Source organism: Coregonus lavaretus (assembly GCF_964263955.1).
Source record: "Coregonus lavaretus genome assembly, contig: HAP1_SCAFFOLD_558, whole genome shotgun sequence".
Lineage (NCBI taxonomy): Eukaryota > Metazoa > Chordata > Actinopteri > Salmoniformes > Salmonidae > Coregonus > Coregonus lavaretus.
The window spans coordinates 232,501-257,279 of record NW_028157488.1 but is presented as its reverse complement, the minus strand read 5'-3'; the positions used below and the strand labels follow the sequence as shown (position 1 = coordinate 257,279).

General features: G+C 40.6%; 1 protein-coding gene across 1 annotated transcript in view; it reads left to right on the top strand.

Moving 5' to 3' along the window:
* Nucleotides 1-1,977: 1,977 nt before the first annotated feature.
* LOC311125370 (uncharacterized protein) overlaps nt 1,978-24,779 on the top strand; it is a gene marked incomplete at its 3' end in the record, with an annotated part of 35,396 nt that continues 12,594 nt past the window's right edge. The window contains exons 1-3 of the mRNA XM_084199419.1: nt 1,978-2,018; nt 19,432-19,491; nt 21,556-21,615. The remainder of the gene's footprint in view (nt 2,019-19,431; nt 19,492-21,555; nt 21,616-24,779) is intronic.

The window sequence follows — 24,779 nt, the reverse complement described above, 5'->3', positions numbered from 1 at the left end:
GCGTTAAAACTAAAAGGCAGATTTACCAAAAAATGTGTAGAGACAAGCGGGACCCCAAGAGTTAACCAACCTTGCGAACGGGTTTGGTATCTCATGTTGTTATATTTCAACAGGGAAGTGAGGTATGTTGGAAGCTTGTGGACAAGAGCTCTGTAAACAAGAAGGGAGTAATGAAGTGATCTATGGGATTTTAGTGAGGACCAGCCAACCTTTTAATACAGGATGCAGCGATGTGTATTAAAACTATCACCTGTGATAAAGTGAAAGGCGCTATGGTAGACGGCATCCAAATGTTTAAGAGTAGCGGCTGCTGCATTCTGGTAAATGGAGTCACCGTGGTCAAGAACTGGAAGGAAAATTGACAGCACAATCTGCTTCCTGCTGTTAATAAAAAAAGAAGCCCACTTTAAAATCTTAGCTTTTTAACTAGCTCATCAGTATGTTTTTTTAAACGTTAGATCTTTATCAACCCAAATGCCCAGATATTTATAAGCGGGAACGCGCTCCATAACAGAGCCACCCAATGAGTGAATATGTAGCCCATCGGAGACAGTTTATTCAGTGAATAAGAGAACAACATATTTAGTTTTGCCCGCAATAAGTACGGGTTTTAAATCAACAAGGGCTTCCTGTAATGTAACTAAATCAGATTTCAGCTCTAACATAGCTTGGTCAACAGTCGGCGCATAACCGTATAGTCTGCATATAGAAGAATATTACAGGATTTAATACATAGACCAGTAGTATTTATATAAATGGTAAAGAGAGGTCAATAACTCTGATAAATAGCTTCATTATGGGGCAACAAAACATATTGTTTTTATTCATATCAATTACAGCAGTAGCGAGCTTACCTCCTGTCTTCCTTCTCATGTTCACGTACTCCCTCTCAAACTGAACAGGAAGTAAGTAAGACTAGTCCGCGCACACAGATATTGCATTTTTTAAACCTTTTTTTAAATTTATTTTTCCGTTAGAAGCCTTTGACTCGCCTCCTGAAGTCCCACGGTACACAGCACATCCATTGATTAGGAAGCACACCGGGGTTTACATCAGCAAGAGCAGGGTAGGACAGGGCTCATGATTGGGATAACCTATCCATTGCACTGTGTAACACTGTATACACCATCCCAGCAGCAGTGCAAAAACTCGGAAAAGGAAGTACATTTTCTTAGAAATGGAACTTGGCGCTGTTCTTCTCCGAGCATTCTCTTCCTATAGCCTTAGGCCTACAGTAGAGGCCATGGATCATGTGATTGAGACCAAGCGAAAGATCATGACCCTCCCCCATTGTGAACAATTGCGTGCATTTCGACCACTCCCTAATTTAATTAAATCAAGAAATACAAAATATAAATCGACTTTTACTAGATAGAATATGAACGTATCGGCTGGATACTTGCCTTAAGTGTATGGAGACTTTACATTACCTAAATATCAATATATAATAGGCTATAAACCTATGAGTATTTTTGGTGAGCCGGTTCATTTGACTCCGTTCACATAAGAGAGCCATCATTTGGCTCCCAAATGGCTCTTCATTTAAAATGCTTAATTGCAAATCTACAATATAAAGGTCAAACGGTAGACTACCATTACGTCAGATAGTGAAATGCGCGTTCAAATACATTTTTACCTGGATAAATTATTAGATCACCTGCTTAAAAAATAAGTTTATTTTTAACGCACTACAAACATAAGCCTGGAGCAGAATGACGCGCTCTCCCCACTATTTACTGTTTCTGCAGTAAGGATTCACCCTCTTTAGATAATTATTGTGTAACTTATCTGCGGGTGATCGTTGTTTTGAGCTCAAAAAGCACCTCCTGGCTGCATGTAAATCAGGGAGAACAAATTAACGGCTCTTTCACCGATGCAATTCGATTCCCGACGTTCACCAAAAAAGATCCGTTCGCAAAGAGCCGTTCTTTCGCGAACGACCCCATCACTAGTTTGAAATAGGAAATACATGTATAAGGAAGTAGAGGACGTTGTCGTCGAGGAAACATGTTTAAGAGGTTTGTAGCGTTCTTGTACAATTTAATGTAGACTCTATTATTTATTGAGAAGTTATGCTATCATAAAGAGAGAGATGATTTAGGGGGGTAAGACATCCGCCAAGTTATTACAATATTGATTTCAGCTTCCGTGAATGATAATTTTGGCTAATTAACATTGGAGTTAGTGATCAGCCTAATCAATAAGATCGAATGTGATGTGATAGGCTACAGGGCTATGATTATGGGTATTATTGTTATTGGCGATTGACAGCACATTATCGTGATAATTATCCGCGTGAAAGACTTTGGAAACGGCGCACTTTCACTTCCTGAAAGAAGACGTGCATCGGAATTATGTAAAGCTGTCCACTAAATAAAATAGTATGTCTCGTCAAGTAAAAGTGACGTGCAACAATGTGCATAGAAACTATTTAAATGTAGGGCTAAATCAAATTTTAAGTTTAAAGCTTTCTGGTGACGGATCAGAAAGGCGGTGGTCCGTTTGGCGCAGGTGCGCTCGATATAATTTACCGGCTCACGTACGCGCATTGTTAACCACAGGTTGAATCGGCAGCACACCTTTTCTCCGAATGCAAAACCCCGGTGCCCCGGGCGAGATAAACTGATCGCACCTCAAGGGAACTCAAGCGCTGCATGGGTGTATTCACTAAACCAGGGATGGGCAACTGGCGGGCCGCGACCCACCTTTTGTAGTCCCGCGGACCAATAATAAAAGACGTTGTTTTGGAACTCAGTCTGGGTCTCAACTTGCTGTTGACCGTTAGAATAATAGAACACACGAGGTGCAATTTGGAAATGTGGTTGTGCCTCAGCAGTCACTCAATTAGCCCATGTCAGCTACATTTGTTTTTAGATTGGTAGGTTACTGAATTACAGACCGCGGGTGGGGACCATTGATCGTCAGTTATCATATTAAAAACGGCAAACATTTGCCTCCACCCTTTGGCAAAATGTGTAGAATTGCATGAAATGAGTTAGAAAATTGCGAAATATTCTCTCCGCCCTCATGGCGAAATGTGTAGAATTGCAGGAAATGAACATGAAAACTATTATGGATGTGGGTACGCAGAGACACTGCGGCACCCCATGATGAGTTCTGTTTTTTTTTGTGGCACCCACCCCCATCAAAGTTGCCCATCCCACCACTAGGGACCTACCAGAATTTGTCCAATAGAAAAGTCTTGTTGTTGAAACATTTTGCTACGGTTTGGTACGGTGTTCACTAACGAGTACACCCAAGCTCAGGCACTATCAAATGCACTTGCCAGACAAACAATATTTTCCATCATTGGACATTTTTCTGCATAAGGTAATTTCCATGTAAAAGGACCCATGAGCACCAACATGTGAAGGTCATAGGAGAATATCAAATTGGGTATCAAATGAAAGCTTAAGAGTCTGTGTTTTGGGGAAATTAGAAGGCATAGATACATTTTTCAACCATTTTCCATCTTAAAAATGATGCATAAGTAATAGGTCTTCGAAAACATCTACCAGAAAAAGTCTAAAAAGGTATTAGAAATACATCAAAACACAATAATGTTAAAGTGAAGACCCCTAATAGCCAACTAATAGCAACACTTATATTTAGTTTGGGATAAATTAGTTGCCTTCTGTAAGTTTTTAAGAAACATTGCCTTGTAATTCCGTTACCACAAAAACACACACAGTATATTTAAGATCTTTTCTAATTTCTCTTCTCATCAGGAGGGAGGATAATGAAAGTTCACAGACGTAACAAGTAAAAGTAGATCTAACAATTAGGTAGTGTTTTTACTGATATACATTTTTATTTTTGAATTATTAACTGATTAAAACTCGTAATTATGTTACCAAATCTGAACCTAAAATAATACAATAATTAAGAAACCCATTTGAAAAACTAAAACTATACTGAAACTATTATCATTGACTCCAAAACTATAATAAAATAAAAACAATCATAAACTATGTTCAGTTAGTTTTTTTTCCTTCTATACTTTGGGGCAAAAAATCTAATGAGGTTTTCAAGCTTCTGAATCTGTCTGGTAAATGCTGCCAGGAGATGGCGATGTTTCAAATAGGGCTAGCTTGTTCATCAGTAGTCTCTCTAGACCAGGGTTCTTCAATTCCGGTCCTGGAGGGCCGAAACACTTCTGTTTTTTATTTCTACCTGGTAGTTAATTGCACTCACCTGGTGTCCCAGGTCTGAATTAGCCCCTGATTAGAAGGAGAGGATGAAAAACAGAGGTGTTTCGGCCCTCCAGGACCGGAATTGAAGAACCCTGCTCTAGACAGCCTCCCACAATGTACCAATGTTCCTGCATACAAGCAAAGATTGTCTATTATATTGAGAAGATACTCAAGTGACCGCTCTAACAACGGAAATGCATGTCCTCAAAGATGGAAGGCAGGCGGGAGGATGCATGTCCTCAAAGATGGAAGGCATGCGGGAGGATGCATGTCCTCAAAGATGGAAGGCAGGCGGGAGGAGGCGAGAGCCGATGGGACCATCTAGCCAATGAGAGGGCAGATATGTGTGTGAACAACAGGCCATAGAGATAAAGGGACTCATCTTTGTATCTGTGCCATTATAGCATCTGGGACAGCATGGGCAGAGCCATTCAGGCTATCTCCATTTTAAAGTAGTACATTTTCTTCTTCTTCATTGGCTGATTGCTCCCAACTCACAGGAATCCCCATCCAGTTGACTACTTTAAAATGGTGGAAAGCCTCAAGCGCAATGTCCATGCTAAAACCGGTTATATCCCTGATGAGTCCTCTATTTCTATGGCAACAGGCACAACCCCGATGGTTTGTTTACATTTCTACCGTTGTGGCTAGATGGAGTAGGCCTACAGCTCTGTCTAGTGGTTGCGTTGGGGACAACAGTTGTTGACAAATGTAGCATTTTAGCTAAGCCTGACCCTTTTCCTAACCTTAATCTCAGTCTCCTAACCTGCTGTGTTAGTTCTCCTAACCTGCTGTGATAGTTCTCCTCCTAACCTGCTGTGTTAGTTCTCCTAACCTGCTGTGTTAGTTCTCCTAACCTGCTGTGTTAGTTCTCCTAACCTGCTGTGATAGTTCTCCTAACCTGCTGTGATAGTTCTCATCCTAACCTGCTGTGTTAGTTCTTCTAACCTGCTGTGTTAGTTCTCCTAACCTGCTGTGTTAGTTCTCCTAACCTGCTGTGTTAGTTCTCCTCCTAACCTGCTGTGTTAGTTCTCCTAACCTGCTGTGTTAGTTCTCCTCCTAACTTGCTGTGTTAGTTCTCCTCCTAACCTGCTGTGTTAGTTCTCCTAACCTGCTGTGTTAGTTCTCCTCCTAACTTGCTGTGTTAGTTCTCCTCCTAACCTGCTGTGTTAGTTCTCCTCCTAACTTGCTGTGTTAGTTCTCCTCCTAACCTGCTGTGTTAGTTCTCCTCCTAACCTGCTGTGTTAGTTCTCCTAACCTGCTGTGATAGTTCTCCTAACCTGCTGTGTTAGTTCTCCTAACCTGCTGTGTTAGTTCTCCTAACCTGCTGTGTTAGTTCTCCTAACCTGCTGTGTTAGTTCTCCTAACCTGCTGTGTTAGTTCTCCTCCTAACTTGCTGTGTTAGTTCTCCTCCTAACCTGCTGTGTTAGTTCTCCTAACCTGCTGTGTTAGTTTTCCTCCTAACCTGCTGTGTTAGTTCTCCTAACCTGCTGTGTTAGTTCTCCTAACCTGCTGTGTTAGTTCTCCTAACCTGCTGTGTTAGTTCTCCTAACCTGCTGTGTTAGTTCTCCTAACCTGCTGTGTTAGTTCTCCTCCTAACCTGCTGTGTTAGTTCTCCTAACCTGCTGTGTTCATTCTCCTAACCTGCTGTGTTACTTCTCCTAACCTGCTGTGTTAGTTCTCCTCCTAACCTGCTGTGTTAGTTCTCCTCCTAACCTGCTGTGTTAGTTCTCCTAACCTGCTGTGTTACTTCTCCTAACCTGCTGTGTTAGTTCTCCTAACCTGCTGTGTTAGTTCTCCTCCTAACTTGCTGTGTTAGTTCTCCTCCTAACCTGCTGTGTTAGTTCTCCTAACCTGCTGTGTTAGTTCTCTTCCTAACCTGCTGTGTTAGTTCTCCTCCTAACCTGCTGTGATAGTTCTCCTCCTAACCTGCTGTGTTAGTTCTCCTCCTAACCTGCTGTGTTAGTTCTCCTCCTAACCTGCTGTGTTACTTCTCCTAACCTGCTGTGTTACTTCTCCTAACCTGCTGTGTTAGTTCTCCTCCTAACTTGCTGTGTTAGTTCTCCTAACCTGCTGTGTTAGTTCTCCTAACCTGCTGTGTTAGTTCTCCTCCTAACTTGCTGTGTTAGTTCTCCTAACCTGCTGTGTTAGTTCTCCTAACCTGCTGTGTTATTTCTCCTAACCTGCTGTGTTAGTTCTCCTCCTAACTTGCTATGTTAGTTCTCCTAACCTGCTGTGTTCATTCTCCTAACCTGCTGTGTTAGTTCTCCTAACCTGCTGTGTTCATTCTCCTAACCTGCTGTGTTCATTCTCCTAACCTGCTGTGTTCATTCTCCTAACCTGCTGTGTTAGTTCTCCTAACCTGCTGTGATAGTTCTCCTAACCTGCTGTGTTAGTTCTCCTAACCTGCTGTGATAGTTCTCCTAACCTGCTGTGTTAGTTCTCCTAACCTGCTGTGTTAGTTCTCCTAACCTGCTGTGTTAGTTCTCCTAACCTGCTGTGTTAGTTTGCCTCCTAACCTGCTGTGTTAGTTCTCCTAACCTGCCACGTTGTCCTTATATTGGCCAGGTACTATAGTGGCTGCTCTATCAGATTATCAATTATATTGACCAGGTACTATAGTGGCTGCTCTATCAGATTATCCATTATATTGGCCAGGTACTATAGTGGCTGCTCTATCAGATTATCCATTATATTGACCAGGTACTATAGTGGCTGCTCTATCAGATTATCCATTATATTGACCAGGTACTATAGTGGCTGCTCTATCAGATTATCCATTATATTGGCCAGGTACTATAGTGTCTGCTCTATCAGATTATCCATTATATTGACCAGGTACTATAGTGGCTGCTCTATCAGATTATCCATTATATTGACCAGGTACTATAGTGGCTGCTCTCAGATTATCCATTATATTGACCAGGTACTATAGTGGCTGCTCTATCAGATTATCCATTATATTGGCCAGGTACTATAGTGGCTGCTCTCAGATTATCCATTATATTGGCCAGTTACTATAGTGGCTGCTCTATCAGATTATCCATTATATTGGCCAGGTACTATAGTGGCTGCTCTATCAGATTATCCATTATATTGGCCAGGTACTATAGTGGCTGCTCTCAGATTATCCATTATATTGGCCAGTTACTATAGTGGCTGCTCTATCAGATTATCCATTATATTGACCAGGTACTATAGTGGCTGCTCTATCAGATTATCCATTATATTGGCCAGGTACTATAGTGGCTGCTCTATCAGATTATCCATTATATTGACCAGGTACTATAGTGGCTGCTCTCAGATTATCCATTATATTGGCCAGGTACTATAGTGGCTGCTCTATCAGATTATCCATTATATTGGCCAGGTACTATAGTGGCTGCTCTATCAGATTATCCATTATATTGACCAGGTACTATAGTGGCTGCTCTATCAGATTATCCATTATATTGACCAGGTACTATAGTGGCTGCTCTATCAGATTATCCATTATATTGGCCAGGTACTATAGTGGCTGCTCTATCAGATTATCCATTATATTGGCCAGGTACTATAGTGGCTGCTCTATCAGATTATCCATTATATTGGCCAGGTACTATAGTGGCTGCTCTATCAGATTATCCATTATATTGGCCAGGTACTATAGTGGCTGCTCTATCAGATTATCCATTATATTGACCAGGTACTATAGTGGCTGCTCTATCAGATTATCCATTATATTGACCAGGTACTATAGTGGCTGCTCTCAGATTATCCATTATATTAGCCATGTACTATAGGGGCTGCTCTATCAGATTATCCATTATATTGACCAGGTACTATAGTGGCTGCTCTATCAGATTATCCATTATATTGACCAGGTACTATAGTGGCTGCTCTATCAGATTATCCATTATATTGGCCAGGTACTATAGTGGCTGCTCTATCAGATTATCCATTATATTGACCAGGTACTCTAGTGGCTGCTCTCAGATTATCCATTATATTGGCCAGGTACTATAGTGGCTGCTCTATCAGATTATCCATTATATTGGCCAGGTACTATAGTGGCTGCTCTATCAGATTATCCATTATATTGACCAGGTACTATAGTGGCTGCTCTCAGATTATCTATTATATTGACCAGGTACTATAGTGGCTGCTCTCAGATTATCCATTATATTGACCAGGTACTATAGTGGCTGCTCTATCAGATTATCCATTATATTGACCAGGTACTATAGTGGCTGCTCTCAGATTATCCATTATATTGGCCAGGTACTATAGTGGCTGCTCTATCAGATTATCCATTATATTGGCCAGGTACTATAGTGGCTGCTCTATCAGATTATCCATTATATTGGCCAGGTATTATAGTGGCTGCTCTATCAGATTATCCATTATATTGACCAGGTACTATAGTGGCTGCTCTCAGATTATCCATTATATTGACCAGGTACTATAGTGGCTGCTCTATCAGATTATCCATTATATTGACCAGGTACTATAGTGGCTGCTCTCAGATTATCCATTATATTGACCAGGTACTTCAAGAATGAATCAGTATACAGTATATAATTAATTCATAGTCCAAAAATGGATGTAGCAACTAAGGATTCTAGCTTTAAAGACCCAATGCAGGCATTTTTACATCAATATCAAATCATTTCTGGTTAACAATTAATGAAGTACTTTACTGTAATAGATTTCCATTCAAATGGAGAAAAAAAATGCTTTTTTTAGCAAAAAAAAACTATTTATCAAGCAAGAATTTAGGACTGTCTGCGAGTGGTCTAGGTGGGGAGGGGAACACTGAAAACTAGCTGTTTTATAGAGCTGGCCAGATTGTAGTCCTAAAAAAAATGGAAATGAGTTACCTCAGGTTCGTTCAGCTATGGTATATTTCCCTATGGGGAAAATTAATGGGAAAGAATAGGGGTTTGGGGATAAACGCTGAAAATAAGGTCAGAGGTTAACAAAGGCTTAGTAGATCAAATCAAATGTTATTTGCCGCATGCGCCGAATACATCAGGTTGTTGACCTTACAGTGAAATGCTTACTAACAAGCCCCTTAACCAACAATGCAGTTTGATATGTCTTGTTCTATGAGATATCAATCAGTTAACATGACCTTTATGAATTATGAAGCCTTTGTGTTTAAAAATAAAAATAAAAGTCTGATTTACATAAATGCTTCAAATTTCACAAAATGGCGTTAGCTGATGAAGATGATCTCATAGAACAAAACGTATAAGATCTTGTAAGCCTGTGTTTACCACAGACCTTATTGACAGCCTTTTATCCAACCACACTACATCAATTCCATTCATTTCCCCATAGGCTTTGTCCAATGAACCATGGCGGAGTTAGTACCTACATAAATACACTATTACTATTGCTCTTTATTGGTAGAGAGGTTTGTTATTGGTCCATTAACCAATGTATAATTTAAACCTAACCTGACCTATCGCCTGATGCATTACCTTATGTATTACTGCCCCCTAGTGGCAAGAAGTGGCATCCCCCCAAAAACATATTTACAGTGCAGTCGGAAAGTATTCAGACCCCTTGATTTTTTTTCTCCACATTTTGTTACTTTACAGCCTTATTCTAAAATGGATTAAATAGTCCCCCCCCCCCCCCCCCCCCCCATCAACAATCTACACACAATACCCCATAATGACAAAGCAAAAACAGGTTTTTAGAAATGTTTGCTACTTTATAACAAATTAAAAAACGGAAATATCACATTTACAGCCTAGAGTCTTCTTGGGTATGATGCTACAAGCTTGGCACACTTGTATTTGGGGAGTTTCTCCCATTCTTCTCTGCAGATCCTCTCAAGCTCTGCCAGGTTGGATGGGGAGCGTCGCTGCACAGCTATTTTCAGGTCTCTCCAGAGATGTTCGATCAGGTTCAAGTCCGGGCTCTGGCTGGGTCACTCAAGGACATTCAGAGACTTGTCCCGAAGCCACTCCTGCTTTGTCTTGGCAGTGTGCTTAGGGTTGTTGTCCTGTTGGAAGGTGAACCTTCGCCCCAGTCTGAGGTCCTGAGCGCTCTGGAGCAGGTTTTCATCAAGGATCTCTCTGTACTTTTCTCCGTTCATCTTTCCCTCAATCCTGACTAGTCTCCCAGTCCCTGCTGCTGAAAAACATCCCCACAGCATGATGCTGCCACCACCATGCTTCACCATAGGGATGATGCCAGGTTTCCTCCAGACGTGATGCTTGGCATTCAGGACAAAGAGTTCAATCTTGGTTTCAACAGACCAGATAATCTTGTTTCTCATGGTCTGAGAGTCTTTAGGTGCCTTTTGGCAAACTCCAAGCGGGCTGTCATGTGCCTTTTACTGAGGAGTGGCTTCCGTCTGGCCTCTCTACCATAAAGGCCTGATTGGTGGAGTGCTGCAGAGATGGTTGTCCTTCTGGAAGGTTCTCCAATCTCCACAGAGAAACTCTGGAGCTCTGTCAGAGTGACCATTGGGTTCTTGGTCACCTCCCAAGTCCCTTCTCCCCCGATTGCTCAGTTTGGCCGGACCGCCAGCTCTAGGAAGAGTCTGGGTATTTCCAAACTTCTTCCATTTAAGAATGATGGAGGCCACTGTGTTCTTGGGGACCTTCAATGCTTCAGACATTTTTCGGTACCCTTCCCCGACACAATCCTTTCTCGGAGCTCTACGGACAATTCCTTCGACCTCATGGCTTGGTTTTTGCTCTGACATGCACTGTCAACTGTTGGGACCTTACATAGACAGGTGTGAGCCTTTCCAAATCATGTCCAATCAACTGAATTTACCACAGGTGGACTCCAATCAAGTTATAGAAACATCTCAAGAATGATCAATCGAAACAGGATGCACCTGAGCTCAATGTCTAGTCTCATAGCAAAGGGTCTAAATACTTATGCAAATAAGGTATTTCTGTTTTTTATTTTTAATAAATTTGCACAAAAAAAAAAAAAACTTTTCACTTTGTCATTATGGGGTATTGTGTGTAGATTGATGAGGATTTTTATTTATTTAATCCATTTTATAATAAGGCTGTAACGTAACAAAATGTTGAAAAAGTCAAGGGGTCTGAATACTTTCCAAATACACTGTAGGCATAGAGTTTCTAACCCCAGAGGCGCAACATCGAGAAAAGAGACCAAACAGACCAGGCCGGGGTTTGAGAAGTCTATGAGAGAAGTGAAAGGTTCTTCAGTAGTTGTTAATCTTCTCTAAATGTAAAGGCACACCACAGATTAGAGCCAATGTCTTCAGTAGTTGTTAATCTTCTCTAAATGTAAAGGCACAGCACAGATTAGAGCCAATGTCTTCAGTAGTTGTTAATGTGGTATCGCGTCGAATGCTGGTGGGTATTGCTGTCGATCAAAGAATCCACTTAAGCTGTATCGTGTTTTAGAGGCTTTTATTAATACCACGAGGTTACAGCATAAGTTAACAGACCCGCGGAGATCCGGAGAAGCAGTCCCAAATAAATCTCAATGCTTTCTGCCCATTCGGCGTTGTTCCTCCAGTATATATAACCTCCCAAGATGTGGGTGGCTCCCTCTACTGTCCAATCCCCATGTCTACACCACACTTCCTGTCTGTTGTATGCGGCGTTACACTAAAAACATTCCCCCTTGATACTAACATAAACATTCCATTTCTTCATAAAAAACATTTAACAAAGACATAATCTTAATACACTACATTTCCCCCCTTCGAGACGAACTAAACGTCTCGAAAACAAACAGAACAGGATTATGACTAGTAACAATTTATCTTATTGAGTATCTTTAACATTAAACCAAAAACATTCTCCTCTAGAGTGTAAATACCTTTCTATGAAATAACTGTTTATGAAGTGTGAATACATTACTATGAAATATGAACAAATCTCTATGGAGTGTAAGAGCGAAAAACTGTCCGGCAGCCATCTTTTCAGATATCCATCCATCAATCAATGAACCTCTCCCTGCCTAAACTCCTGTCCCTAAACATTCACGAAATAAACAAAAACATCTAAGATCCTCACATGTATTCAATAACATCAAACATCATTCTACAAAAATTAATACCTAAAAATATGACACAATTATGTATTACACATGTCTATATGTCATTGCAAACACTGGAATGTAATCCACTACACTTCATCTCCCTGTAGTCTCGACTTCCAATGGACTGTTGATGATGGAATCGGCCACACCCTCCTTGTTTCATCTCCTCCAGTCATATTGTCCCTTCATATTGTCTTTGTTTGAGTATTTCAATCTCCACATGTTCCCCCAAATGCTTCTGGAAGAAAAGAAAAGAAACCAAACAGTATCTTTTCCAAAAAAACACTTTCAAATTGAACATCAATATCAACTAAGAATATAGAAATGATATATAAATGATGCATGAATCACATAAACCTATTCCCCCCTTTGATTCATAAATCATACCAACATCACCCTAATATTGAAAAAAATTTGAAAAATAATCAACTCATAAAAAATAAAAAAAATGATATTTATCCATCAGTAGTCCATCCATCTTCCTCCAGATCAGGAACAGTCAACACCGGCATCTGAGTGTTGTCTCCAGGCATCACTCTCCAACCTATCTCAATATCATAGCTTTCTCAAAGGTCAGTAACAAATTACAAACATCACACAGTGTTATCAAAGCTGAAACTAAAATCTGACCCATCACTGCCCCTACTGGCCTAATTGATCTTGCAACCAAATCCTCTCAGATCTCCCAAACACATCCCTTATAATGCATCTATAACCCCAGTGATATTATCTGAACTATCTGGACTCAAAGTATAACTAATATTTATCACTATGATCTTCCCAAATGTTACACCATACCATGAATAAAGTCCCCCCTTCTCCCTTAAACTCATCCTTCAATGATAGGCTTGAAGACTATGACATGTCACCCTTTTAACCCTATCTCTAGCTTGTCCGGTGCTATCCCTCTTATAATGGTAAAAACCTCATATGGAAGCTTCAACGTTGACATGTAACAAAATCCTATCCATCCATAATGTAAGAATATATATTTTATCACCACAAACCCTCCAAATATCTCAAAAATCCCCATAGTCACATTGTCAGTCAAAAGCTAATCATTTAACCATCAAAGTCCTGCTCATCTTACTACCTGGTACATAAAAAAGTAACATATTTGTCCTCTCTAACCTTTTGTCCGTGCTTATCCAAAGTCATCATATAACATCACAATCTGATATTCCCATAAACATACCCTTTACCTCATATGTTTTATTAGAACAAAAACAACTTTTAGCCCTCAATGTTTCACCTGAATACTTCAGGGTTCCGTTGTTACCTAATTTTCCTTTCCCATTTAACAATTCCCATAGGGTAATTCATTTAACCAAGAACACTTAAACCTAGGCTTAAACCACTGTTCTGACAACGACATTATTTTATCTGTCAATGACTGTTGCCAATACCACAGTCATGACAAAGCATAAGACTGACCCATACCTGATAGAGGCCGCGCGACCGTCTAACATGTTTGGTGCTGGAATTCTCAACAGACATGGACCCTCAAGATTCCTCACTGATCTTACAGAATGAGTTAATCTATCTCTAATTTCCACAACAGAAGAACAAGCGGTACTGATCAGATACCTCTCCTTGTCTGTCATCAAAATCAAAGATCTCATCCTGTCCTCCATGATGAATCTATATTCTCTCTACTACTATCTGTTCTCCTATTTTAACCCCATTCGTACTATCATTGACAGCACTCTCCATCCGTAACATAACCCATGAGTCTAAAATTCCCCATTTAATTTCAGAAAAGTTGTTGTCGATGTCATACTCCCTCTTTTGCTATTGCCATCGTATCATTAATCCCTTCCAAAGTTACCATTAAAGTAGTTGACTTAATTGCTGTATCAACCCTAATTACTTCTAGTGCAAAAGTTCCCATTATCCTCTGTGTATTATCTACTGTTGGAGTGACTACTATAATCTACTCTTCCTGAACTCCCTCGGTGACTGTGGAACTTCAACAGATTTCAAATCTTCCATTATAGGCATCACTTTACGAATTACATAGCCCTTTAACCAATAATTCTTAACCGGAACAAATTCTAATGCTTGCACTAGATAAGTATACATATATTCTCCCTGACCTTTCTCTGTAACATTACGCACCATAAGTGAACAGTCACTCCTAACATCTTCCACTTCATATCGTTGTACAAACTATCCCTCCTTTGACTAGGTGCAACAGCTTTTACTCCTGGTCCTGATAACAATACTTATTCTCCATAATTATCTCTCCATATGGGAGGAACGTCCCCATCCTAATCCCTAATAAGTATTCTTTCCCTAACATTGGTGCTGTATTGGTTCCCTTATAACCAAATGCGATATATTTATGGCTTTAATAACTATCAATGTTGAAAGAATTAAATTGCTTCTCCCTGTTGTTCTAATAAACTGAAGTGTTAATGTCCTTAGTTACTCCTAGTTTTCCCCAAAGAAAAGATGTCTCTGCTTGTACTTCCATCTATCACCACTAGTGTCACTTTTTCCCCAAATCTCAGTCCTTTCTCTAAATCCCTGACTTTCAAACTTTTGATTACACAAAATACACCTATAATTACCTTGATCTTCCTGCTGGAAACTGTAAATATAGATACTCAATCACCCTCAATCTTCTCTTATCATTCAGCAACACATACTTTCTCAATGCATCTGCTCCTAACAGATCTAAACTCCTACCATATCTTCCCACTAAACTTCTAAAAATGTCATTCACCACTTCTCTCTCTGTCTTACTACTAACTTTGAAACTTAGCTTACTGTCTCAGAGTTCCTTCAACCCAAATCTACCCCTAACTTATTTTAATCTAATGTTTTCTCTCATAACATTTAAAACCTTTTCCCCTGATTTATCCACAAAATCTCTTTACCACCAAATTTCAGAATATGTGATTGGAAAGTTCCCCACCTGCTTCTGACTCATTACACACACTTGGCAAACGACTAAACACCTTTTAGCCTAGCCTGAAATCTCTTAGTGTAAGAATGTAACCCAGAATAATAGTCACCCCTTTTAACTTTATTTTCCCAGACAGATTGTCTAATAGACAGAACAATAGATTATCATCCTTCCTATGATATTATCGTTTTTAAGCAAATGATTCCCAAAAACCCAGTCGTCTAGTGTACATCTTATTGTACAATTCAATTTAAACAATGCATCTCTTCCCAACACTGCAATAACAATATCTTCTAATATTAGTACCTTAAGAGTAATTAACTGTTTTACTACCTCAAATCCCTATCCTAATTCGTTATCAATTAGTGAGATGTTTAACCTCTTTAGGCTGAACCCGGATAAGTTTTCCCCTATTCACTATCACTTCTAATGGTCGGTTGTTTTTACTTCAATTGTTGGCTATTTTCTCTTCTTCTCTCATCGATGCTCTCAGCAGTTTCTCCTCTTCTGTATCTTCAGCTGTGTTACTTCTAAACTATTTGCTTTATCCAGGCATGATAAGCATTGGTCTATATATCCATTTCTTCTTTGCTAGTCATTGTAGGATAAAATCCTCTTGAACATAAAGCCCCTTTAATCTCCAAATCTTCATCGCCATCTTCATCTTCAACTTCCATCAGAGATCAAATCTCGTGTATCCTTCTTTTTCCTCTTGCCAACTTCCTTCTGATCACAGAGTCATATCCACCCATGCATGACCTCTTCATCATCACTCATCTTCACCATCCTCATCTTCTTTAAGTTCCATCCTCCTTAACCTTCCTCTTTTCTTCCAGACCTCACATTTTCTTCCTTCTGGAGTTTTGATCCATCTTCATCGTCTTTTCTACTTGTCCTCTATCTATTATTCATCTTCATCTCTGATGCCATAATCACCCTGCTGGATGATCACTGAAAGCTGAGGATAAACATCCCTAAGCTGTACTTTTTGCTGAATCCGTATGTGAGAAAGGTGTACTAACTTCTGCCATTAGTTTTTCTAACCCTACTTTCTAACACTACTTTAATTAAAGGATTACTATTTTACCCCTATATCAATCGGTGTAATCCCCTTCCTTGTGAACTATCTTATTTTAGACTGTATAGCCTATGACTTCCCCCCTTAAATTATTAATATAACCCTAACAACCCCAAAAAACTCCAAATAAATCAATTAAAAATCATGAATAATTCAAACCAATTTTTATTCCTATATCCTATGTCACCAATTTATCCATTAGTGGTGGCTATATTACCACAACCCATCAAATGCAAGTAAATGTAGTTAGTCAACTTCAAAGCAATCCCCCAAAAACAAAGCCTCTAACCCTATCATTACTCCAATTCCCATAAACCCCTTGCTCTATCAGCTCTGATTATCTTAAATTTACAGAATAGTCAATCCTTGATTCCCAACACATCTGTAATCAAACCCCAGTGATACACAAAGCTTCCAAAATGCAATTTTTTATGAAATAGTATTTACCAAGCCTATGTAAAATTGTCATAACATCACATATCTTGTAACAGTCTCAAAACCTTATTTTGTTTTTTGACTTGATCCTCTGCCGCGTCACGTGATCACTTCCTGTATCTCCTCGCTCCCCCTCTCTCCTGTCTCTCATGACAAGGGACAAAGACACAGAAACAGCTTTTAGTAGTTAATGCCATCACTGAGTATTTCCAACCATTCAATATTCCTTCGTTCTACATTATTCACTCTAAGACTAAACTCAGAACTAAATAGATCGCTCAAAAACATTATTTTATTTTAATCCGTTATTTAATTATTTAATTCAATTTATTATACTTCGCCAACATATATTTAATGTATAAATTCAATAGGTCACAAAACAAGTTTCATCTTTAACCATCGCCGTTTAAACTAGAATACTCATGTTAAAATCTCTCCTCTCTTGTCTGTGTCCATTTCCCCCTTGCAGGGTAACGCCAAATGGGACCTATGACCTTAACCCACCATTTTGGTTTGTAGGCTCAGCGCGACCTCATGTCGTAGTTTTAGCCCCGTAAAATCAAGCACATGCGCACATCCCCTTAAGCCCATGCTTACCACACAATAGACCGATAGCATTACGCTACAGCGTCACTATTTTATACCTTATACTCACACAATTACACATAACAGAGCTCACATTTGCGTAGAACTTTCAGTTCCACCACATACAAACAAGTTTAAGAGGCTTGAATCCATCGCAGTGGACCTCTAAGGTTAAAGTTATCATGTAGCACGCAACACAATTAGCATTTAGCAATTAGCCTTAGCCTTTAGCCTTAGGTACAATGTGACACAACACACATTTAGCATTTAGCCTTAGCATTAGCCTTTAGCCAACTGCGGCCTACAACATGTAACAAACCCGCATTGCGTCTTTAATTGAGTACTGTTTCGTTTGTCCTAAATTTATTCTGCCATGGGTATGGCTATTTCTACGAGCGATCCCCCCCAATGCAACTATCCCGTCGAACAGAAGTTGAGCAAGCCATCCCCAAGAAATGTCCCACCAACCCCCAGTCCCAGACTGAACCTGAAACTCATAATGCGTTGCCAGGATTTTGGCCCACCCTGGTGGTCGCCCCGCTCGTCACGAGGGCTTATCTAAACCTGCAATGCTCTAAAATTGTATACATATCTTGGCCCCGACTGTTCTTGACTTACTATTCAAGCAACACATCTCTATAAACAATCCCTAAACTCTAACCACTTTTGCGCTATTTTTAAAATTTGTATAATGATTAGCCAGACCCCAATCATCAGCAAAAACACCACCTGAGGCACGGTCATAATGGTACATTCCTCCAGTGTACACAAGCAGTAACAAAACCAACAACTTAGCTGCGTTTAGTTGGGTCATGACTCCAGACCGAAGTTAGCTTGAGTTAGCTTGGCGACTCCAAATGCAGCAAAGAAGGATTGCAAAACCCCTCCTGGCAAGCTCGCCATTTGTCGTATCGAGTGAGTGGTGGCAATTATTGCTGATGAACAAAAGGAGTCTGCTCATACTGAACGTTGATCATAAGGTTTATTCAGATCACAAGCTTCAGCATGGGTGACAGACTCGCGAGGTCTGGAGAGCAGTGTCCTCCAATTCTAATGGCTGCTCTGCCCTATCTTCTTCGTGTACCCCTATTTATAAACAATGCAACAAGATGGGCTCCCTCTTCTGGCCAATCACCAGTTTACAACACACTTCCTGTCTATTATATGTGACATTATACTAAACATTGCCTTTTGATACTAACATAACCAACATTCCATTTCTTCATGAAAAACATTTAACAAAGACATAATCTTAATACACTACACTCTATAACCTGTTAATTCATATGCCTTGTGACCCTGATATAGGCTTTAGGCCTAAAGGTCGAGACAATAAGAAGACACAGTGGCAGAATAAATTCAACCACACCTTTGTTTTATCACAAAACCAGAGAGCAACCTCTGTCCGGTTAAGTCCACAAAGCATATTCTATGTAACAGACAGTTACATGACCTACATCATGGTCAAGCAAGTTAATGTTTCCGATCACTAAACAACTATTGATTTAGAACCACAGAGAGTTACCGCAAGTTGTAAATGCAGTGTAGTCACCTCTGTTAAGGTATGTGTGTGTGTGTGTCTGTGTGTGTGTGTGTGTGTGTGTGTGTCTGTGTGTGTGTGTGTGTGTGTGTGTGTGTCTGTGTGTGTGTGTGTGTGTCTGTGTCTGTGTCTGTGTGTGTGTGTGTGTGTGTCTCTGTGTGTGTGTGTGTGTGTGTCTCTCTCTGTGTGTGTGTGTCTCTGTGTGTGTGTCTCTGTGTGTGGGTGTGTGTGTGTGTGTGTCTGTGTGTGTGTGTGTCTGTGTGTGTCTGTATGTGTCTGTGTGTGTGTGTGTGTGTGTGTGTGTGTCTGTGTGTGTGTCTCTGTGTGTGTGTGTGTTAGAGAGAGAGGCAGATCCTATGTCAATAAGCTCTAAGGTCCTATGTTACTACACAGTGTATAGAGTACGTACTCTCAAATGACACCCTTTTCCCTATATAGTGCACTACTTTTGATATTGCACTATGCTCAATCTCCACCTCTCCTCCCTCCCTCCCTCCCTCCCTCCCTCCCTCTCTCCCCCCACCTCTCCCTCCACCTCTCCCTCCCTCTCTTCCTCCCTCCCTCTCTCCCCCCACCTCTCCCTCTCTCCTCCCTCCCTCCCTCTCCTCCCTCTCTCCCTCCCTCTACCTCTCCCCTCCCTCCACCTCATGTCCCAACATAGGTAGTATCAGGAAGTAGAGGAAGAAATGGACGTTACAGGTAGAAGACAAAAACATCTGAGGTTTGTAGCTTTCTTTTACAATTTAATGTAGAAAAATGTTCTGGAGAAGTTAGGCTATCATAGAGAGACAGATGATTTAGGGGTAAGACATCTACAGAAATGTAAAGTTAATACAATACTGATTTCAACTTTCAAGAATGATAATTGTACTGTACATTGGTGTTGATTCATATTGCTTAGCCTAATCAATATGATCCAATGTGATGTGATGTTATAGGCTACAGGGCTACGAGGTAGGGTATTAATGGTAAAGGCGATTGACATCACATTATCGTGATTATTATCCGTATGTCGAAACTGCGTTAGAAGACGTGCATCGGAATTATGTAAAGCTGTCACTAAAGAAAATAGTCTGTTTCGACAAGTCAGTCAAGTAAAAATGACGCGCAACAATAGACATAGAAACTATTTAAATGTTGGGATAAATCAAAGTTCAAGTTGAAAATGCTTTCTGGCGACACCGATCAGAAAGGCTGTGGTCCGTTTTGCTCAGTGCTGTACGCTTCATATAACTTGGCCAGCGCACTGTTGCGTAATGTTCCGCATCGTTGTCGGCACACCTGAATACAAACCCGGGTGCAACGGACGAGATAAACTGTTGGCACCTCATGTGAAGTCAAGCAGTGCATGGGTGTATTCACTAAGGGCACTATTCCAACTTATGAAATTACGCCTTTCCTACGCACTGCTCATAGTTTCTATTCAGAAATATTGGAAGATGGAAAAAAAGTGTACAATAGGGGTTGAATAGGGGGGTCCTATACATTTACCCTAATTCTCACTAATCATGGAACTGTATGAAACCGGTTCGGTCGTCGTGAACCGTGAACCAGGCTACAGGTTTAACCTGCTACGTGTGGTCTGAGTTCCATAATGATTCAAACAGGCTACATGTCCTAAATTCTTGCCCAACGTTAGCCTAATGCTAACGACCCTCAGGAACAACTGACGTGACAGAGGAAAGAAAGGGAAACAGAATGGAATGATGCTAAATGGAAGCTACAAATGGAAGAAAACGAACACTAACGTGACAGTTATAAATGTATGTGGGTTTTACTGACGGTGGCTCTCGATAGTGGCTGATATTTAACATGATACAACTTGTAAAATAAACGGAGAAAAGCCTGGGCACAGCCTATAATTAAAACATTCCGAAGCTCATACATCAACTCGGCAGGTTCAGTCCTGCAGAAGCCTAAAGCTTGGGGGTCCAAATTGCATCCACGCCTATTATGAGGTCACACCAGTAGAGGTGCGTGCGTAAAATCACTGGGGAAGACAGAAAAATACAATACAATCTATGTGTTGTAATAATGTTTTTGCTCTATAACCTGTTAATTCATATGCCTTGCGACCCTGATATAGGCTTTAGGCCTAAAGGTCGAGACAATAAGAAGACACAGTGGGAGAATAAATTCAACCACACCTTTGTTTTATCAGAAAAACCGGAGAGCAACTTCTGTCCGGTTAAGTCCACAAAGCATATTCTATGTAACAGACAGTTACATGACCTACATCATGGTCAAGCAAGTTAATGTTTCCGATCACTAAACAACTATTGATTTAGAACCACAGAGAGTTACCGCAAGTTGTAAATGCAGTGTAGTCACCTCTGTTAAGGTGTGTGTGTGTGTGTGTGTGTGTGTGTGTGTGTGTTTGTGTGTGTGTGTGTGTGTGTGTTAGAGAGAGAGACAGATCCTATGTCAATAAGCTCTAAGGTCCTATGTTACTACACAGTGTATAGAGTACGTACTCTCAAATGACACCCTTTTCCCTATATAGTGCACTACTTTTGATATTGCACCATGCTCAATCTCCACCTCTCCCTACCTCCCTCCCTCCACCCCCTCCATCCCTCCACCCTCCCTCCCATCCCCCCCACCTCTTCCTCTCTCCCCCCACCTCTCCCACACCCCTCCCTCCCCCCACCTCTCCCTCCCTCCACCTCTCCCTCTCGCCACCTCTCCCTGTCTCCTCCCTCCCTCCCTCCACCTCTTTCCCTCCCTCCACCTCGCCACCTCTCCCTCTACCTCTCCCCTCCCTCCACCTCATGTCCCAACATAGGAAGTATAAGGAAGTAGAGGAAGAAATGGACGTTACAGGTAGAAGACAAAAACATCGGAGGTTTGTAGCTTTCTTTTACAATTTAATGTAGAAAAGTGTTCTGGAGAAGTTAGGCTATCATAGAGAGACAGATGATTTAGGGGTAAGACATCTACAGAAATGTAAAGTTAATACAATACTGATTTCAACTTTCAAGAATGATGAGTTTAGTCTTATTTATAAATCAAATCAAATTTTATTGGTCACATGCGCTGAATACAACAGGTGCAGACATTACAGTGAAATGCTTACTTACAGCCCTTAACCAACAGTGCATTTATTTTTAACAAAAAAAGTAAAAATAAAACATCAACAAAAAAAGTGTTGAGAGAAAAAAGAGCAGAAGTAAAATAAAATAACAGTAGGGAGGCTATATATACAGGGGGGTACCGGTGCAGAGTCAATGTGCGGGGGCACCGGCTAGTTGAGATAGTTGAAGTAATATGTACATGTGGGTAGAGTTAAAGTGACTATGCATAAATAATTAACAGAGTAGCAGCAGCGTAAAAAGGATGGGGTGGGGTGGCAGTGCAAATAGTCCGGGTAGCCATGATTAGCTGTTCAGGAGTCTTATGGCTTGGGGGTAGAAGCTGTTGAGAAGTCTTTTGGACCTAGACTTGGCACTCCGGTACCGCTTGCCGTGCGGTAGCAGGGAGAACAGTCTATGACTAGGGTGGCTGGAGTCTTTGACAATTGTATATTGGTGTTGATTCATATTAATTAGCCTAATCAATATGAATGATCCAATGTGATGTGATGTTATAGGCTACAGGGCTATGAGGTAGGGTATTATTGGTAAAGGCGACTGACAGCACATTATCGTGATTATTATTATTATCCGCGTGATGAAACAACGTTAGAAGACGTGCATCGGAATTATGTAAAGATGTCACTAAATAAAGAAAATAGTCTGTTTCGACAAGTCAGTCAAGTAAAAATGACGTGCAACAATAGCATAGAAACTAAATAAATGTTGGGATAAATCAAAGTTCAAGTTGAAAATGTTTTCTGGCGACATGGATCAGAAAGGTGGTGGTCCGTTTTGCTCAGTGCTGTGCGCTCGATATAACTTGGCCGGCGCACCGTTGCGTAATGTTACCCACTGGTTCAATCGTTGTCGGCACACCTTTCTTCTGAATACATGCCCCGGTGCAACGGACGAGATAAACTGATCGCACCTCATGTGAACTCAAGAAGTGCATGGGTGTATTCACTAAGGGCACTATTCCAATTTATGAAATTACGCATTTCTTATGCACGCCTTTCCTACGCACTGCTCATAGTTTCTATTCAGACTTTACCTTATTAAGTTGCATAACGGGCTTTGCAGGCGTGGTTGCCTTGCGTGCGCTGAATAAATGTAATTCAACCGCTGAAAACACTCCCACTTGCTGGCCAACAGATTTTCTGGTGGAGTTTTCATTAAATAGCGTTTTCAGTACATATATTTTAAGCCTTTAAGTACGGTGTACCTTTAATTAGATTTTTTTCGACAGACTAGAATACATCGAGAGAACGGGTTCAGAATATAAAAAATACTCGGATTTTGTAGATTATTTAGGCACATTTTAGGGTTAGGAAAGTATGTATGAATCATAAAAAAACTGGTTCGGAGAACCTTTACACACGACGCAAAAATGATGCAAAATGTAAGCTTCAAATGGAAGAAAACGAACACTAAAGTGACAGTTATAAATGTATGTGGGTTTTACTGACGGTTGCTGTCGATAATGGTTTATATTTAACATGATACAAATGGTGAAATAAACGGAGAAAAGCCTGGGCACAGCCTATAATTAAAACATTCCGAAGCTCATACATCAACTCGGCAGGTTCAGTCCTACAGAAGCCTAAAGCTTGGGGGTCCAAATTGCATCCACGCCTATTATGAGGTCACACCAGTAGAGGTGTGTGCGTAAATTCACTGGGGAAGACAGAAAAATACAATACAATCTATGTGTTGTAATAATGTTTTGCTCTATAACCTGTTAATTCATATGCCTTGTGACCCTGATATAGGCTTTAGGCCTAAAGGTCGAGACAATAAGAAGACACAGTGGCAGAATAAATTCAACCACACCTTTGTTTTATCACAAAACCAGAGAGCAACTTCTGTCCGGTTAAGTCCACAAAGCATATTGTATGTAACAGACAGTTACATGACCTACAGCATGGTCAAGCAAGTTAATGTTTCCGACATTTTCGGACCACTAAACAACTATTGATTTAGAACCACAGAGAGTTTTCAGCAAATTGCAAAGAGTGGTTCATGGTCCTGATTTATGTGTGTGTGTGCGTGCGTGCGTGCGTGCGTGCGCGTTCGTGCAAGTAGAAAAAACATGTTGACTCACCCTACTTGTAGAGAAACGCCAATGACACCCTCCTCTCTTTCATGTTGACAAAATGGTCTATCACTCTGTCATACAGTACACGGTCTATCACTCTGTCATACAGTACACGGTCTATCACTCTGTCATACAGTACACGGTCTATCACTCTGTCATACAGTACACGGTCTATCACTCTGTCATACAGTACACGGTCTATCACTCTGTCATACAGTACACGGTCTATCACTCTGTCATACAGTACACGGTCTATCACTCTGTCATACAGTACACGGTCTATCACTCTGTCATACAGTACACGGTCTATCACTCTGTCATACAGTACACGGTCTATCACTCTGTCATACAGTACACGGTCTATCACTCTGTCATACAGTACACGGTCTATCACTCTGTCATACAGTACACGGTCTATCACTCTGTCATACAGTACACACTTTTATATTTTGTTGTTGAGGCTACCTGGTTAAAATGCTTGCTCACTAGCCTAACTTCCATTCATGGGCAAGGTTAGCTAGTTAACATTATCCTTCTACATCTAGCTACACATTGAACTTCCATCCTCTCAGGCCGGGGCACAGCAATGTATGACTTAATGGTTGGATCAGAATCGCTGTTTTAATCATTCGCCAGTACGGAGAATTAAGTAAAACCACAAGTCCGAATCCCTATCTCCATCCATGGCTCATTTAGGAAAGGACCAATGTTAACTAACTAGCTAGACACCAGAGGACAACAACACAACGAGATGCAACAATTCAAGTTGTTTCTGTCAAAATCCAAGCTGGTTTACCTTGACACCTTTTATTGGTGCACCAGAACCATTCACAGTTGAGC